We start from the raw sequence: 19,984 nt of genomic DNA on the forward strand, positions 1-19,984 counted from the left end.
CCCCAACTGTAGTTTCAAGGCTAGCATGTATAGGTAAATCTGGCACATGAGTAGCTTGTGATTGTGTGCACTGGAAATGTCAGTGTGCTGCAAAAAATGTAGGGGGCTGTTAAAATTTAACTGGTAATGTCACCTGAACACATCCAGATATGTAGACATATGAATATAAATAAAATATATAAATACATAGCAGTAACATCCGCATCCTGGACAGTTTGTATATTAGATACAGGTCAGGTACATAATGAACTAGCAAAACACATCCCACAACATACTGGACATTGCCTAGTGTAATAATACATGTAGTGGATATATACCTGCAGTCAATAGGAATGTAGTGTAAACTATAAGTTCATATAAGTTGTTAATGGAGGTATCTTTTTACACCCTACTGTATGTGCATAAACAATCAATTCCACACCTCAATGGGTATGTTTAATCTCATAACATTTGTTGGGACATATGTCCTACTGGTTCATAAATATATGCATAACTCTGATGCACGTGCCCTGTTCAAACACCACAATCCTGGTGGCCTGTTGAACCATTCATTCCTGCATGCTGTTGGAATCTCCATTGTCGTGCAATATATGCATGTGTTATGCTTGCTGTCCAACTGTTGGAACTCTGGTGTGTTGGGTTAATGGGAATATTACTGCATGCTGTTACAACTAATTTGGAATGCTGTTGGCCATATTGTCATTAAATTCACCTAAACACAGAACGTATGGGAAGGCCGGTCCCAGCGGACCCACCTGTCCCACCTCAGCTGGCGATGGCACCTGGCACCAGCAGGTCCGGTGCCCAGCCCAGGACCTCCTCCTCCATTGATCCTGTGCCACCTTTGGGTGGAAGCGCTGCAGGGGATGGGGCTCATCCCCCCATGCAGGCATGGCCGGAGGAGGGCCACCTGTCATCCTCTGAAGGGTCCGGGCTGTTGTGCGTAGGGAGATCCAGTGTTCAGTCGCTGATCCCCTATGCCAGCTCAAGGCAAGAGTGGCGCGACTCATGGGTGAGCCTGCCCCTCCTACGCAGCCCCCAGCACAGCCACCCTCTGGGCTGTGAAGGTGCAGTGGTGACTGCCCATGGGTGGGGATCTCAGTTCCACTGTTACCATGTGTGGGCTCATGGACTTGCAATTTCCAAACATCCTTCCCCGTCAATTGTGTTCACCCACCCCATGTGTCATATTCCACCCCTGTATGCATCTTGTTTGTCTTGTCTGTTTACCTCCCCAACCTACCTCCCAAAACATACCTACTTCCCCTACCCCACATTCCTCTCTCACCTGAAAAACAAAAATGGGCAATCTGCTCCTGCAAAAAAATTACGCCGCATACATAGCTGCCCATTTTGCACAGATGTCCGCTGGACACAGAAACTGAAATTCAATTGGCAGTACAACACACTTTGTTGTCCTCACCCCTCTCTCAGGGGTGGAAGGTTTCAAAATTCCCTCCAAATTACTAGTATATGCACAGCTGTTGCTGTTAAAGAAATGGGCATCTATGGACCTTCCCTACACCCATCCTGCACATCCCAAGCTGTTTTCCCTACTGTCTTTCCCTCTTTGTGCCCCTTTTTCACCACTTTCCTATCTCCCCATTTTCTTTTCTTTCAAAGAAATGAGCAAGGGGGTTAGCAGGAGTAAGCACTTTTAAGCAGCAGTAAGCAGGTTTGAGTGAGTGTGCGCATGTGTGCGCTTAGCTAAGTATAGCTAAGCGTCGCGCAAACCCACTCAAACACGCTTACAACTGCTTAAAAGTGCCTTAGTCACCCTGCATATGAGGGGCCTTGTTCTGCTCAGCAGCAAAATAAAACACCACTGTCAGTCTCGAACCCCGGCCCTTGGACACACTAGACTGCATGAAGCACCACTAGGCCACAGTAGATATACAGCAGAATGTTGCTGAAATATATATATCATGCATGTGAATGTGTGAATGTAAAGGAAAGATAGGAATGCCATAACACAAAACCTGTTCTGTGGAACATTACCAGCAGTTGTTGTGGAATTGCATTACATGACTGTGATAACAGAACCAGACATTCTAGCAGTAAATACTGTTACAGCAGCACTTCACAACCCCCACACAGTATCATAGCAGGACAATCTCCATCCAAACATACAAAATACCAGTGTGTCCAAGGTACAGCAAGGATGTATGTAGGCATACTCAGTACTGGAATTGTCCGGTTTCATGAGCATCCTGTGATAATGTCAACAAAATAAAAAGCACAAACAGTGCCAAAGTGAGTACATTAATATCCACAGTATAGCTGTTCCCAAACAGTTCATGTGCCAAATGAAAACATCTCAATAACTACATATGTATGGCAGCTAATAGTGGATGTTGTAAAGAAACACCATACTCCCATGTGTCTTGTGTTAGCATTTCTAGGGGCGAGTACAATTCTACACTGTCAACTGTGTACTGGAAGAGGCAACATTCAGGTCTCAGTACAACATACAAATAACTGGCTACACCCTTAGCAGCAGTTAGAAGAAGTATACCAACCTTCTGAGTTACACAACGGTGTCCACAGTAAATAAGCATGGTCCCCACTCTGGAATTCTGAAAGGGCTACGCCTACCTGACCTCGCAATTTATAGCACTGGGTTGCTATGACAGTGAGTACTGCAAGTACCACACAGCAGGCTGCATGCAATTGCCAAATGGTGACCACCAATTGGTACAGAGGCCACCACATGCACATGTGCAGATACCTATTAAAGCAGTCTGTACTTGCTGTCCACACATGCAATCATTCCATTGCAGGTACGGAGGGAGAGAGAGAGAAAACAAAAAGTAAAAGAAAAAGTAAGGTAAAGTAAAGAAATATAACAAAAAGAATATATTGAAAAAACAGTATACTGACAAAAGAAATTATATTGAAAAAATATATTGAAAATAAAATATATTGAAATATATCATTGAAATAAAATATATTGAAAAATAAAATGAAAGAAAAATATATAGAGAAAGAAACCGAACAAAAAATATATTGAAAAAAAAATTTGAAAACCAATATATTCTGAAATATACATCTATAAAAAAAACATCTTGAACAAGCAACATATACGAACATATACAAAGGAAAGGTATGTAACACCTATGTATTTACTGGAATGTAGTAGATGTTTATGAAGGGTACTCTATATAGTTTGAATCATCCATATGTGGCAGCAGTACGTATCGATGCACAGATGCCCTGCATAACCACTGGCATGGGGAAATGAGTGTGTTGCTGTGTGCAGTGGGATGTGACGGTGACATATGTAGTTCACCATTAAATGTCAAACATCTGATCCATGTTATCTGTGTTCTGTACAGTAGTGTGTATAATGTCTGTTTGGGGTAGTAGCCCATATGGTTATGCAAACATGGATGTGACAGAGTAACAAATGCATGATAGCCATATTTATGTGTAGCTTAGCATTGGCAACAGCTGTACCAGGCTAGTATGCTAATTCAGGATTAGCAGCTATGTATACACCCTCTAATATTACTGTGTGCTCACATGTGACACCTGTTCATGTTGCAGCAAGGCCCACCAGCTCAGCCGTGAGGTACATGTACTTACAACAGTGTGGTCCTTGTCTGTGTATGGCACACACATACGAAGGGAACTGTCCATGTCAGATATATTAGCATCTGTACATGTGCATTGAGCAAGGGACATACAGCAACTGTTTGTGAAAGGTGGCTATATATATGTTGTTGAAGGTTGTTATGTGCATATTTCTATGTAGGTTGTAGTGTGTGGCAGACCAGACAGCATACAGTGCTGGTATATGACATGTGGTGGTTAAACGCTGTGGGTATGGTTCATCAGGTTTGCAGTGTTGCAGCCAGTGAGGCCTGCTAAAGCTACATGGGCTGAGAACACCTTCAACGCATTCTGCACAACACTGTGCAATGTTATGACATAACTGTATATGTCACAACCTTCCCATACTTGATATACCCACCATGACAGGTGGACTGTATAAGTGCCTATATGCATATCTGTATGTACAGCAATGGATGTTCATATGTATGTGTGTGTGTATATATATATATATATATATATATATATACAGAGAGAGAGAGAGACAGGGTCATAATTACTGCAACAGATTGCCTGGTGACAAAGTCATGGACTCAAGCTCAGTGTTGACACTGTATTGTCATCCCTCCTTGCAAAGACGCAGTACCCATGAAATACCACATAGGTGGTAGTCTACCTAACACCGAAGGTGTGATAAGATACCATGGGTCACAGGTGGACAGTAGTCTCCCCTTTGATAGTCACAATGCCACACTAGTCATGTAATCCGTCTACGTGGCACACGTCATCACAAAAGGCGCGTCATCCATGGAAAAATAGGTCAGTGTTCCCCTCTACACCACACACATAAAAGCCAGTATAGAGTACAATGCCCCATGTGGTATGTACCTCACAAGACTTCTACAGCAAGTGGAAATGACACAGACATACCTCACAAAGAGTGATACCAGTGTCAAACAGGTGCCCTATGCAGACCATCCCACAAACCCACAACTAGACTGTGTTGCATACCACCTACCCGGAGGTGACCTCTGCCTGACATACTAAGCTATGTCAAACCCAGATCTGTTGGACATGCTCCACGTAGACAGATCACAATCTGAATGAGCTACATGCTCTAGGGACCCAAAGCCTTTGACCACAATAAACAGCACATGCTGGAGGGATAGATTCCTATCTCAGAGACATCCCATACTCTGGAACTAACCAGCTATCCATAGCAAACAAAACCCCTAATTAGCAGTCATCATAAATAATCCTAGAGATTGTATGGGAGATAGTGAATACACGCAGGCAATCACCTCAGTGTCCCTGCTTGACTGGGCCAAGTGTAATTTAAATACCTGTGTGTCAGAGGCCAGAGTAGCTTATGGCTAGAGTTCTATAGGCCCTAGAGCCAATAGCCTCTTACCTACCTACAAAGTGCAACACACCCACATGTACTTGTTGCAATAATCGATATGTGAGGTTGACTGAGTGAGATGGTGAATGTGTTGGCGAATGTGTCAGAGTTCGGTATATGTGTGATAGCTTAGTGGCAAACTGTTTCAGTCATGGTATTATGTGTACTAGCTGTGATCCCAGCAAAAGATGTGTATTCAATTGGTAGGCAGAAAAAGCAGTATGCCATACGGTCTGACGTAGTCCCTTTTTGACGACTGGGGTGTCCCATTGTAGGCTAAAGCAGTACATATATGCTTATTGTGTGTTACTGCTGGTGAATCCAACTCCTGTATGAACTGTAGTACTACCTGAAGCTGTATGCCTAAACAGCACAGTATGGTGTATGTGCACAGTTATTGGAACCACTGTTATGTGTGTTCCCTGTAGTCCTCACAGATTACATACCTCAGGCATAAGGTCTGGTAACTACTGACACACAGTACTGTAAGGTACACAGGTAAAGGTCACCTGGGTTGCCATACCTTTGTGTCTGTTATGCATGTCTGCTGTGTGTGTGGGTGTGCCTGTACCATGGCCTCGGTCATATGTGTGTTACAGGATATAACTGCGTATCTAGCAACATGAATATTCTAATACAGCAGTATGCCACCTATATCAACGAATGTGCACATATGTTAGGCAGGGGTCCACCATCAACGACTAGTGTGGTATACTTGTAATATTGTCAGTGGACTTTACATTCATTGCAATGGATTACATATTTCATGATGCATTAGCATGATATATACCTCCTGTGGCTAGGTGGTGCATTGTGTCACATACAGTGTGCCATGTATTGTTGTATAGTCTTACAAACTGTCCTAAATTAGTTGCTGTGCAAAACATGGTTTGATATATAGAGTGTGCCAAGCACTGTCAGGTATCTGTGTGTTGAGAATTGATATGTGGTATTGAAAGTGTGTATCTTCTGACAGCCAATAGCTTGCTATATATGGCAGTTAATTTATATCTGTATTTTAGAATGCTATGTGTGCCACATGACTTGCTCACACATATTGTTTAATTGTCTTCCAGGGTGATGTCCCACCACCGTAACCCGGCATATAGAACGGCCGAGGAGGAAGCGATAACAGCGAGCCTGGTGCAGCACTATGCACTGCTGTTCTCCAGAACCAGCCAGGATCATCATGAGCAGGCTGCGCTGTGGCAAGACCTTGTCCGTAGGGTAAATGACATAGGCATGCATAACCGGACATATGAGCAGGTACGCCATCACTGCAGTGATTTAATTAGACATGTCTGGCAGTGGGGGGTAGCCATCCATCGCCCTCTTACCAGAGTGGAGGAGCTGCTCCTGAGCCAGGTGGCTCCTGGCCAACAACAACCACAACAATTGATATGTATCATCATGGAGGCTGGAGCCACCCAGCAAGTTGACATGGAGCTTGCAGGTAGCATGGCATAGCTATAGAATACTGTTACCTTTATTGGTAGAGCATGTCGAAACACTTAAAAACGAAACTCAAACCTTTAAAAACTAGGTGAAAGAAACACTATAAGAGCTGGCAAAATAAATTAAAACTGTTTAATGTAGGCGCTTTCGGCAAGGACCTTGCCTCACCTTCATCAGACAAACAATGAAACAATCAATCAACTGGCTTCTCTTTATATCTAATTAAGCTAGTTAAATAGATTAACGTAAATAAAAGCCACCATAGCAACCAAGTGCTAGTCAATGCCACTATAAAGTTGTTAATAAAACATAATGCAAAAACAAAAACGCCAATAAAATCCTAACAAACATTAGTTTAAGAGCACTATTATAGGGAAAGGAAACGTATTGTCCTGAATACTAACAAATTAGCTCAAATACGCTTTAACTCCCTAATTAAAACTGTGCTTACTAGGTTCTCAAACAATTCAAGAGAGCAGCTTTCGGATGTGTGCAAGTACATAACCTAAATGTATTTAAATATAGTTATTAAATACATGCTATTGTCAAAAATCAATAAATTAAAAAATAACAAATAAAACAGTTCCTAATGGGTAATAAAACATACATATGTTTTAAATACATAAACAAATAATTCTTATTAAACCATTAATTTAAAACTGTTATTAAATGCTTAGTTAAATAACTAATAATTGTTAAAGAACTAAATGCTTGTTTATTTATGTAAAGATGTTTAAATCTAGTCATCTTTTTAAAGAAAGAAGCTTCAAAACACACTTAATAGATAAACTCTCATTAAGGCCTGGAAAAGTGTGTGCTCTTGTTTTAATTTGCCACATCAGCTCATCTATCTCTAAAAGGATTTGCCAGGGTCCCCCTCTACTGTCATTAGGCCTATGTTGCAAAACAGCAAATTTAAAACCATGGCCCGGGTGTTCTAAACTATGCTTGGCCAGTGCATTATTGATGTCTTTTTTGCCTATAGCATAACAGTGCTCGTATATTCGTTGCTTTATTTTCCTTTCGGTTTTTCCAATGTAAAAAGCATTACATGAAGTGCACAATGCTACATAGGTGATACTTCTTGTGTCACAGTTGTATCTAAAATTTGTTTTGTATATTCTATTATTAATGGAAAGCTGGTTGCTAACCATTATGTATTTACATTGAGTGCAAGCACCACACTTAAACATGCCATTAATCCTGTTGGAACGTGTTTTTTTCTTCTTCTCTAAAAGGAACTTAAGATTTTGGCCTCGCCTATAAGTGATTTTAGGCCTAGCTCCTAGTGTCCTAAACAGCGTTTCATCTCCATTAATGATATCCCCCAATTCTTATTTAAAGTGTCCCTAATAAGCTGATGATCTAAGGAGAATGTACACAAAAAGCTAATCTCATAGGCTCTGCTATTATCATCACTAAAAGTCACTTCTTGATCAGGCAAATTTGCTTGGTCAAGTAGACTCTCTACTTGATGTTCACTTTGGCCTGTTAGTAAAGGCATAAAATATCCTACACTTCTTTTGTGCACAACCTCTTTTTTAATATTGTTGACCAAGTTAAAGGGATAACCTCTATTCATGAACATACTTCGAAGTTGCTCACATTTGAGATCAAATTCTAAGTCATCCGAAATCATTCGGGCAGCTCTAACCATTTGGCCCTTGACAACGGCCCTTTTCTGATGATAGGGGTGGTTGCTAGCAAAGTGCAGAAATGTGTTCGAATAGGTCTGTTTCCTATATATTGTGCTTTTGTATCTACAATTGACTCTGTCATTAACTAGTTGAATGCCGAGAAAATTAATAGACGTCTCACCTATATTGTAGGTGAACACTAAAAAGTTGGTAGTCTGGGTGATCTTATTGATGAGAGTTGGTATTAGAGATATCTCTCCCTTCCAAATACAAAACATGTCATCCTGGTACCTTGTGTACCAGGAGACATTGTCTTGAAACAGTGAATCTTTGAATAGTAAATTGTTTTCCCAAAAGGCCATAATAGCATTGGCAAAGTTGCCGCCACAAGGAGAACCCATGGCAACACCAGACTTCTGCAAATATAATTGGCCTTCAAAAACCATAAAGTTATTGGTCAAAACTATTTCAAGTAGTGTCTCAATTAAGTAAATAATGTTTTCCTCAACTTTCTTAAAGAGTAGGAAGTCTCTAATCCACTCTAAACCAACTCTTTGAGGAATGACAGTATAAAGATCTTTGATGTCAATTGTTAAAAATCACACGTTTGCCTGATATTCCAATTTATTGATGTTTTTAAGGAAACCCCATGAATCCTTGCAAATCTGGGACTCGCTTTCAATTAGTGGTTTTAACACACTATCTATATACTTGGCACACCCATATGTGGTTGAACCACGACCGTCAACTATGGGTCTAAAAGGGGGGGCAATCATAGTGCTATGAATTTTTGGAGTGCCAAACAAGACTGGTGTTTTGGGTGCTATCATAGATAAATACTGATACAAGTCAATGTCTATGAACCCTTCTAAAAACAAGTCATCTAACATAGACCTAATCTTTTTATATGCTAAGTTGACTTCATTCAGCGTGACTTGTGTGTAAGCAATAGTACTAAGGTGTTTAACCATGCTATTCACGTATGTACAATGATCCATAAACACCAGACGTACCCCCTTGTCTGGCTTCATAACCCTTATGTTGCAATCATTTAACAGATCTAAAAAATCATATTCTAATCCAGAAATGCCGCACTTAACTACATTATTCTGATAGGTGTTTTTGTCGTTAATAACCCTAAAGTTCATTTCATACATTTTTTCGAACACATTCAGGCTTGAGTGTAAAGGTGGATTAAATAGACTTGAGACTCTTAAAGAGCTAACCATGCTAGAACCAGGCCCCATAAGCAGGTTAAGGTTAAGTTTACGGATGAAGAGTTTCAAGTCAATAACCACTTTGGCTATGTCCATTTTCTTCGCAGGGAAGAAAGTTAGTCCTTTTGATAAAAAGTCAACCATTTCTTGATGGACGTCCAAAGTGGTATAGTTGTAGATGTTAAAGTCCCCTTCCGAACTTGTATGTATATGGGGCATAAGCCCGAAGTCACTTCCGGAAACTATCTCCTCCGCTGTCTCCTCCTGTTCCTTGTTTGAGGCTGATTGCGGTTGTGTTGCCGGTTGAAAGTTGGCCGAAAACCCTGCTGGTTAGGTCCTTCCATCCTATCGGTGTTATTGTTAGAGTGCCTACTTTGGTTATTATTGCCACCTACATTGGTCTCTCTATTATTATTGCTGTTATTGAGCCTCTCGCTTCTTCTTAATGGCTGAATTTTGCCATTGACATTCGGGGGGTTCCCGTGAGATGAGTTAGAAATGTCTAACACTTCATTCTCATTAGTGTTAGTTCCAAAATTCTCAATGGGACCACTCAATGCATTCAATGGAGGCTTGGGATAAGCTCTATTGTTAGAATAATCGTTAATGTCCCTAGCTATTTTATTCCTTTTTGTGATAAACAATTTATTCATTGATGCCTCAATACTTGTGTAGATTCTACAGTATTCAAATTTGTATCTAGGAAAGTCACTGTGGGTTTTGATGACATGTTCCAAAACCTCTAACTCAGCTTTTAACATGCCAATATCCTTAGTGTAAAAATTAATAAGAGACTAAAAATTCATACCCTTGTCGATCAAACAGCTCAATTAGTTCCCGATGAAATGCAGAATTGGCCACTAACCCTGCTGGGTAACGCCATTGGCGCAATCCTTTGGGTATAATTTTCCTCTGAATACACTCCTGCAGGTACGAAACTTCAAGCTGCAGCTTTCTACATTTGTACAGCTTTGCGTCAAAGTCATTTATGTTCTTAAGCATTACATTTTCTGGTTGTTCATTAAAATCCTCAAGGGAACTATTGTAGCCATTAGGTGCACTAAAAAAATTATTATTGTTGAGAAATGTTGTCATAGAAGGTATACCTTCTTGATTACATGGAACGTTGTCAGAATGCGGGGAAGCTGAATTACCATCCGCTCCCGGCTGATTACCATCAGTCGAATTCAGACTATTTATTACTGTACTGCCAACCTTTACGATGCCCGTAGCACTACAGTCATGCTGCTGAGTGTGTTATACCTTTAATATTGCTAATTAAATGTGCATGTCATAGGTGAGGTGTAGGCTATGTACACGTAACTCACCTACGCATACTGCATGCTGTGCATGTTTGCTATGAGACTATGCACATCCTAGTAATGTGGGTAGCTGCCTAAAACACATACAATACACAGAACATCCCACACAATTGTGGCATCACTGTAGTGGACATCGGATAGGCAGAGTCGATACACATGCACACAACATACACACCTTTGACATACGGAGTACATGTTAACATGCTACACATGGCGTATTCAGACACCCACTGTAAGGTCACACTACAGTATCCCAAACCTCATCCACACAGCATACTTAATATACCTGAGGGGTAGATGCCTCACATGTAGCTGTGCAACACTCTTCAACACATAACACATTCATGTTAGGCAATGCCCCCTATTGGGCACCTCACAAACCCATGTAACAACTGGCCGTGAAATGGTGAATGTAGCCATGGTACTGCAGTTAAGGTACAGCATGCTATGTGCCAGTCTGTCACACATGAGTAGCCTTGAATGACCACATGATGCTGCATGATGATGGCTCATGGTACTACACCCCATCCAGTTACAGTGGTCACAGTAATACACATATCATGAATTGCTATGCACCTTAATGTTGTGTGTGTGTGCAGATATATGCACCTATACGCAATATGCTTAGCAATCCACATATGTAGAAAGTGACACACATATGTCTTGTAATGCTATGGGGTGTATAGGTCACATGACACACATTGTGTATGTGTGATGTTTCATGTTGCACTTGTGTGGTAGCATGCCATGTCATGGATGGCACTGGCATGTCCAAAATATGTCCTACACTCACCATAACCACTGTACAATGGCTATGTTGAACAATGGTATTCCATCAGGTATACATATACCATTCATCCTGTGTGTATACATAGCATGCATGTGCTACACCTGTGTCCACAATCATCTGCTAAAGGCACAGATGCTCTAATCATAAATGGATATCTATGTGACACACTGATACACATCCAGCCATGGTATGTATACCTGTGATTGATGGTGCACAGGACATTGCAGGGCTTTAATACCTGCACAGCAATGTTTTGTCCATGTACACATTGCATTCCATGGTGAGGCAATTCACTGAACAAAACACACATGCATCAAGGCCATGTATAATGTTATTAGCAATGGCTGTCTACACTCACACTGCATGCTGTTGAGCAACACACGTCCTGCATGCTGTCGCGTTTGATATAAATGTTTGGCTTGTGATACTGTACCCCAACAGCACACGCAATTGAGTATGTTCGGGATTGCTGGTGGTGTGTGTGTGTGTGTGTGTGTGTGTGTGTGTGTGTGTGTGTGTGTGTGTGTGTGTGTGTCTGTACTAGTGATGAGTGTATTTGTGTGCATGTGTGCATGTGTGCATGTGTGCATGTGTTCATGTGTGCATGTGTGCATGTGTTCATGTGTGCATGTGTGCATGTGTGCATGTGTGCATGTGTTCATGTGTGCATGTGTTCATGTGTGCATGTGTGCATGTGTTCATGTGTGCATGTGTGTTGACATCATGTACAGGTCGTAAAGTGTGTTTCCTGTCTCCCTCTCACAGGTGCTGATACTGGGCTGGTTCAATGCAGCAGGGAAACTGATGTCACTGAGCATGATAGTGACAATGATGATAGGTGTGTTGAGGCACAGGCATGTTTGCCAGGGTCTGTAGTTGGGCCACCAATTGACACTACACAAGTGTCCACCCCATCTATGCACACAGTCATACTGCCAATACATCCATCACCAATGCCCTTAGCAGAGGGACAGTGTACAGCCGGCATTGGCCAGGACAGTGTGGTATCCATGGCACATCCATCCAGACACAGCAGCCATACCCAGATGTCTGGAAGGGTACCACATAGGCAGATGTCCAGAGGTTCTCGTCGGAGCACTGCTGCCCATCATGCCACTGGCAGACGTGCCACAGGTCTCAGTACCTCATGCATGTTCCAGGCTGTCATGGAGGCACAGGCACATATGGAACGGTACACCAGACAGGGACTGAGGGCACAGAGGGCACATAACACCACCGTAATAGACAGTATCGATGACCTAGCTGGTGCCATCCGCAATTACACTGAGGTCACCGATAGACATTGGGGAGAGACACTAGATGTCCTCCGCAATGTCATGTCCATGTGTCAGGATAGTGCGGGACGGTTGAGTCATCGATGTGGACGTATGCCAGCAACATCAGGGGCTGGCAGTCGCCGTGGACATCCCTCAAGCAACAGCTGCTCCCGTAGTGCCAGTACCAGCCCCAGCAATGTTGGGGGTGGGCTGTCCATAGAACGTCCTAGAAGACCACGTGCAAGTGGCTCTGGACAGTCCCAGCAGGTTCCTGGGTCCAGTGCACATCGATCTATCTCTGGGGATAGTACCCAGTCTGGCTTGATACCTGATAGTGTCAGTAGCTCCCCTGCCAGGCACAAGTACCGTATCCGTGGCCAGAGACAGTGATCTGTGAAGCCTCACAGGTACAGTCTGTGGCTGTCCCACAAGTACCCGTATGTGGCAGCTGCATGGTGGAACTGTGTGCATACAGACACACACACTCTTAATCCAGACACCTAGAGCTAACACATACCCACACACATTACATCAACATTGGCCCATACCATTATTCTTGCCCCTCACACACACACACACACACACACACACACACACACACACACACACATACACACACACACATACATGTCGATTGGATGGCTCACTGTAGGCCTCTGGCAGACCAACAACACACCCTGTGCATATGATGAAACCTGTGCCACCTCCTGCCATCTGTAACACTGATGCAGGAACAGGCTACCATGGTGCTGATGCACAGGGTGTCTTTACAGCAGTATAGCAATGTTAGCATGTTGTCAGCAGTAGAGTGTAATGATATGCTTGAAGATGTAGCTGAGCAGGCATGATGCATTAAAGCTATGATTGTCATTGTAGTGTTGTTTACATCAGTGTTAGTTCCAATTGTATATTGTCCACCCATGTGCCACTTGTCTGATGTGTGCAGTATTGGAAGCATGTGTTAGAGAGTGGACAGTATGTGTGGGATGTGTGTAGCACTTATTTGCTGGTGTACAGTTGTGGAAATGGTGGAGGTGCACTGTCTGCATGTATGTGCATAGTGGACACATGAGCAGGGTGACATGCTCTGTATTACACAGTAACACTCCATAGTTTCTATTGGTGGCCAGTATGCATTGTACTACACACATTTTGGAACCTGACTACACATGTGTGTATGACATGGTTTGACACTGTGCTGTGGGTGATACTGTTACTATCTGTCATTGTTTTGCATTCTGGTAGTATACATGACTGCAACAGCCTGACCATAACCAATCATTAGCAGATGTCCCGACAATTGACACTCAGATGTAGGACACACAGCAACATTTGGATCCTTCAGGTACTATACTATGCAAGTAACCAGTGGTATTCAGCTGCACCCATTACTGAGACCACTCCTGTTCGGCATATGGCTCTCTTAGGTACAAGCAATCACAGTAGGGATATGTCTGTCCACGTGTGCTAATGCATACTGTGGCCTATACTGCATTCTCCAGGTGACACACACATCCTCCACAAGGGTATCATACAGACAGATACCTGTTGTCAAACCCATGCTGTAAAGCTATAGGCGAAACTAAGCATAGTCATCCACCTTTACGGAACATAGTATCCTCACAGTACCACATAGGTAGTAGCCACCAATATCCTGAACAGGTACCGATGTGCACATGCAACCTAGTGTTACGAACAAAAACAAAATAAACGTACTGATGCCAAAGTCCGCCTGACAAGGAATAAAGACTGCAAACAAAAGAAAGGCAGGACACTGCTGTATGAATACTTTAATCCACCAAAAAGATTCACAGGTTAGCGCTTTCGGGATAAACCCTTCTTCAGACAATATGAAAATCATTACAAAACAGTTATATGCATTATGGCTAAAACAACCAGTTTAAAAGAACCAATCAGTTAAAAGCATTTAGAAAGCTATTAGTAAAAAACACGCCTCTTCTGCAATGCCGGTTTTAAAGGGACCAGGTCATTTAAGCCTGGTTCCCTATGTGCTTGTAGTTCTATAATCCACCTTGCTTCTAAAAACTCTGTTCTTGCTTTAACATCACCCCCTCGTATATTCGTGATCACATTAGCTATCACTCTAAATTTAAAAGAATGTGTAGGGAAAGACTCAACATGTTTATATAACGCATTATGTATATCTTTATTCCTTATGGCACAAATGTGCTGTAATATCCTGAGGAAGAGAGGGGCGTGGAAGAGATCATTGAGCGAGGGCAGGGAACAGGACAAAAGGAGAAGGACTGCCTTTTGACTTATGATTCTGTTGATAATATTGTATATAATCTATCATCACACACGCTGACTGAAGAAGAACATAGTGTACTGAGTAAAGGACTGACGTTTGTGCCAGGTAGAGCAGGGGTATTCAATGAGACAGTAATGGACATCATGCTCTTTTGTAGGAATTTAGCTTTGAAATGTTTATATAACAATGACAATGCAGTGGTTACTAATATGCAACCTGACGACCTAGTTGTTTTGTACCATAATTTTCACCTGCCATGCACATGTTTATTGATAGCTGTGAAAGGGATTTAGAGGAATACTTTAGAGCTAATGGACACAAAAAGTATTTTAATTTGACATTTGCACAACAACAGGCTTTACAAGGGTTAATACAAAACCATGATTTGGTTATTAAGAATGCAGACAAGGGGGGGGCAGTCGTTGTGTTAGATAGCACTTTTTATAAAAATAAACTGCAGCAGATGCTTCTGAATGATCAAGTATATGTGAAAATTAATCCATTGACTGTTAAAATGATTGTTGAAAAAGTGAATTTGTGTTTGCATGACTTACATGGGCAACAGAAAATCAATGATGAGCTGTTTGAATTTTTAAAACTAGTAAACCCGTTACACCATTGTTAAAAGCTTACCCAAAGTTCATAAATCCCTGGAGGACCCACCCCTTAGACCCATTGTTTCAGGGAGGGGGTGGGTAACTGAAAATGCTTCCATATGGTTAGAATGCACTCTGAAGCCACTGTTGGAAAAATTACCAAATGTATTGAAGGACACCAAATGTTTCTTACAGTTATTGAAAGAAGTTGAAGGGAAGTATCCCACTACAGAGTTATTGTTACACTGGACATAGAAAGCTTGTTCACAGTGATTAATAATGACTATGGGGTGAAAAGCCATTGAGAGGTTAATGCAAGAGATGGGTGAATCGACCGCTAAGATACATTTAGTGACAACTTTGTTGTTGTTAGACTTGGAAAATAATGTTTTCTTAAGTGGTGACCAGATGTATAGGCAGGCACAGGGGATTGCCATGGGCACCCCTGTGCCAATACTATAAATCTGGTTCTTTCTTTGGGAAAGAAGTTCTGTAATAGCCAATTCAAGATGGAATAAGCACATTGTCATATACTCCCGTTTTGTGGATGATATTTTTATTTTATGGAGGGGTGATACAGTCACATTGGAATTATTTTTAGATTATTTGCATTCTACAACCACCTTTCTAAAATTTACAATGATTCATTCCCAGTACAACATCAGTTTTTTGGATGTTGATTTATACATGACCAACAAGGGCTTTTCCTCAGGATTACATAGAAAAGAATGCTGGAAAAACAGTCTGCTAGATTTTAGCAGCATGCATCCTGTTCTTGTTTCCTAATATTATACAGGGGCAAGTGTGCAGGACATCCAGACTCTGCACTGAGGATTCCAATTTTCAAAAAGAAATTTCTGGGCTAACAACAAATTTTGTCAACAAGGGCTATAACAAGCATTGTTGAAAGAGCGATATGTAATGGAAAGTGTAAGAGAAAGGATAGGTACAAACCTTGGTTGAGATGCAATGAAGGGATGACGCCAAGAGATGTTGGTCACTATGATACTTCTAGCAAATCTAGACTCTACTTTACTTACAACAGCAATAGTAGGGATATCTATAATATACTTGAAAGGAATTGGAACATTTTGAGGAGTGACAAGAGGTTGAGTGAGCTAGTGGGCTCTAAACCGTGCATTGGCTATAGGCGAAATAAAAATCTAAAAGATCTATTATGCACTGAGGATAATGCCCATAATATTAAATATCCTCCCATGAATATAGGCACCACAATATGTGGCAATTGTAAAGCATGTTCCTATATTAATAAGAATAATATCATATTCCAACATCCTAATAGTGGTAAAATATTTGAATTTAAAGGTAGAGCGAATTGCAGGACAGAAAACATAGTTTATATAGCTGAATGTTTAGCATGTACCTCATTTTATGTTGGCTTGACTAATAAAATGTTTAAAGTCAGGATATTACAGCACATTTGTGCCATAAGGAATAAAGATATACATAATGCGTTATATAAACATGTTGAGTCTTTCCCTACACATTCTTTTAAATTTAGAGTGATAGCTAATGTGATCACGAATACACGAGGGGGTGATGTTAAAGCAAGAACAGAGTTTTTAGAAGCAAGGTGGATTATAGAACTACAAGCACATAGGGAACCAGGCTTAAATGACCTGGTCCCTTTAAAACCGGCATTGCAGAAGAGGCGTGTTTTTTACTAATAGCTTTCTAAATGCTTTTAACTGATTGGTTCTTTTAAACTGGTTGTTTTAGCCATAATGCATATAACTGTTTTGTAATGACTTTCATATTGTCTGAAGAAGGGTTTATCCCGAAAGCGCTAACCTGTGAATCCTTTTGGTGGATTAAAGTATTCATACAGCAGTGTCCTGCCTTTCTTTTGTTTGCAACCTAGTGTTACGTCATCCCTCCTTTGATAATCACATTCCCTAAGGTATTTTGGAATCCCTCAGTGGATCACATAAGCATTCAGGGGTCTGCATGCATGTCCACAAAGGTTGTTGTACACCTATAATGCATAGTCATCACTGACAGATTCTGCTGCATTTGAACAGGTCTGACACATACCTCGGCCATAAACCCTCACACACACAATTCAATAGAAACCGTAATGAGTGTGTGTGACACAGATGACCTAGGCCAGGCATCACTGCAGTGGCTGGCCTTGTCACAGGCATACAGATGTGACCTAAGGTCTGTGAAGCAGCAGCACAGTTTGGCAAAGATGCCAACTGTGTACTTGGATAAAGCAGGTTTCCCACACATGCAATACTTGGGGTAACAGGTACGTATATGTATTTGCCTCATAGCTACCTCACATGTGCAATGCCTACTGATATGTCATACGGTAGTAAAAGCAAAACCCCCAACACATTGGCCAACACTGTCACATATGTAGAGCACACACACTCACCAAGTGCAGGATTCAAACCCCTACCTAACTAATTCATGATACTACAGGAGTACGCCTCATCATGTCGTGCTGTACACATTACTGGGAAGTATCTTTTCCACAGGTATATTTGTAGGATGGTGACATAATTAGACTTGACAAAGGATAGTTTACCACTTTTAAGGTGTTTTGTTACTCCCCTAAAAGGTTGCTCCTTCCCAAGGAGACCACACACAAACATACACACGCAGTTGTTAAGTGCAGGATTCAAACCCCTAACTAACTAGTTCATGATACTAAAGGAGTACACATTAACACGACGCGCTATACACATTATTGGAAGTTCTCATTTCCACAGGTATATTTGTAGGATGGTGACATCATCAGACATGACAAAGATGTGTATACCACTTTTAAGGTGTTTTACTACTCTCCAAGGAGATGACGACACACGAACACACACACACACACACACACACACACACACACACACACACACACACACACACACACACAGTTGTCAAGTGCACGATTCAAACCCCTACCTAATTACTGCATGATACTAGAAGAGTACACATTAGCACGACATGCTATACACATTACTGGGGTTTCTCATTTCCACAGGTATATTTGTAGGATGGTGACATCATCAGACATGACAAAGATGCGTATACCACTTTTAAGGTGTTTTGCTACTCTCCAAAAAGGTTGCTCTTCTCCATAGAGATCACACACACACAGTCATTAAGTGCAGGATTCAAACCCCTACCTAACTACTTCATGATACTAGAGGAGTATGCATTAGCATGATGCACTATACACATTTCTGGGGGTTCGCTTTTCCACAGGTATATTTGTAGGATGGTGACATCATCAGACTTAACAAAGATTGGTTCACCACTTTTAAGGTGTTTCACGACCCTCCTAAAAGGTTGCTCTTTCCCAAGGAGACCACACACACACTTGTCAAGTGCAGGATTCAAACCCCTACCTAACTACTTCATGATACTAGAGGAGTACGCATTAACATGATGGGCTATGCACATTACTGGGGATTCCCTTTTCCACAGGTATATTTGTAGGATGGTGACATAATCAGACTTGACAGAGATTAGTTTAACACTTTTAAGGTGTTTTACTACTCTCCAAAACATTTGCTCCTTCCCAAGGAGACCACACACAACCACAAAGACACACACTTGTCAAGTGCAGGATTTAAACCACTACCTAACTACTCTATGATACTACAGAGGTACGCATTTACATGCCGCGCTATACACATTACTGTGAGTTATCCTTTCCACAGGTTTATTTGTAGGATGGTGACATCATCAGACTATACAAAGTGGGTTACATTAGGTGACATTAGGTGGGCTACATTGAAGGAATGTCTACACACTTTGGCCATGTCATCATCAAAGGGGTGTGTACTATCTTCCTGTGCCTCCGGGACCATAATGACTTTCTCTGTACATCCTGGATTACCACATATGTGGTAATTTGTGTGCACTTTGTTGTAACCAAAGGGGATGACTATGCATTATTTGGCATTCAGCTTAAGGGCATTGATTTGACACCAGGTATCTGTCTCTGTAAGACACTTGTGGAGAATGTCTGTGTTAGCCGTGCAGTTGATTATGGACCACAGTTACCATTCATCTGCAGACCTGTTCAGCCATGCACCTCCCATGCTTGCCTGTACCTCTGAGCAGTATCTACTGAACAGGTGGGGTCCCAGGAACAAGACTTATGGGATGCCATTTGTGACTGGCTTAGAGTTGGACATGGCACCATCAACTCTGAACATGTGTGTTTGATCTGTGAGCCACCTGGCCACCCATCCTGTGACATAGCTGTTAATGTTCCAGCTGGTACGCTTGTCCATGATGACAGAGTGGGGAATGGTGTGGAAAGTCTTTCGTGAGGTCCGGGTGGACTGTGTGGACTACGTTCACCTCCATCTATGTCCTTGGTAACTGTTTGAAATGAGTCAACTAGGTTTAGGAGCCAGGATCTGACTTTCACAAGGCGAAGTTGTGGAGAGTCCAGTGTCTGGAGGTCTCCAATGTCTCTGATCTGAAACC

This window comes from Protopterus annectens, chromosome 5.part1 (genome assembly GCF_019279795.1).
Source record: "Protopterus annectens isolate FY-2018-M chromosome 5.part1, PAN1.0, whole genome shotgun sequence".
NCBI classification, from domain to species: Eukaryota; Metazoa; Chordata; order Ceratodontiformes; family Protopteridae; genus Protopterus; species Protopterus annectens.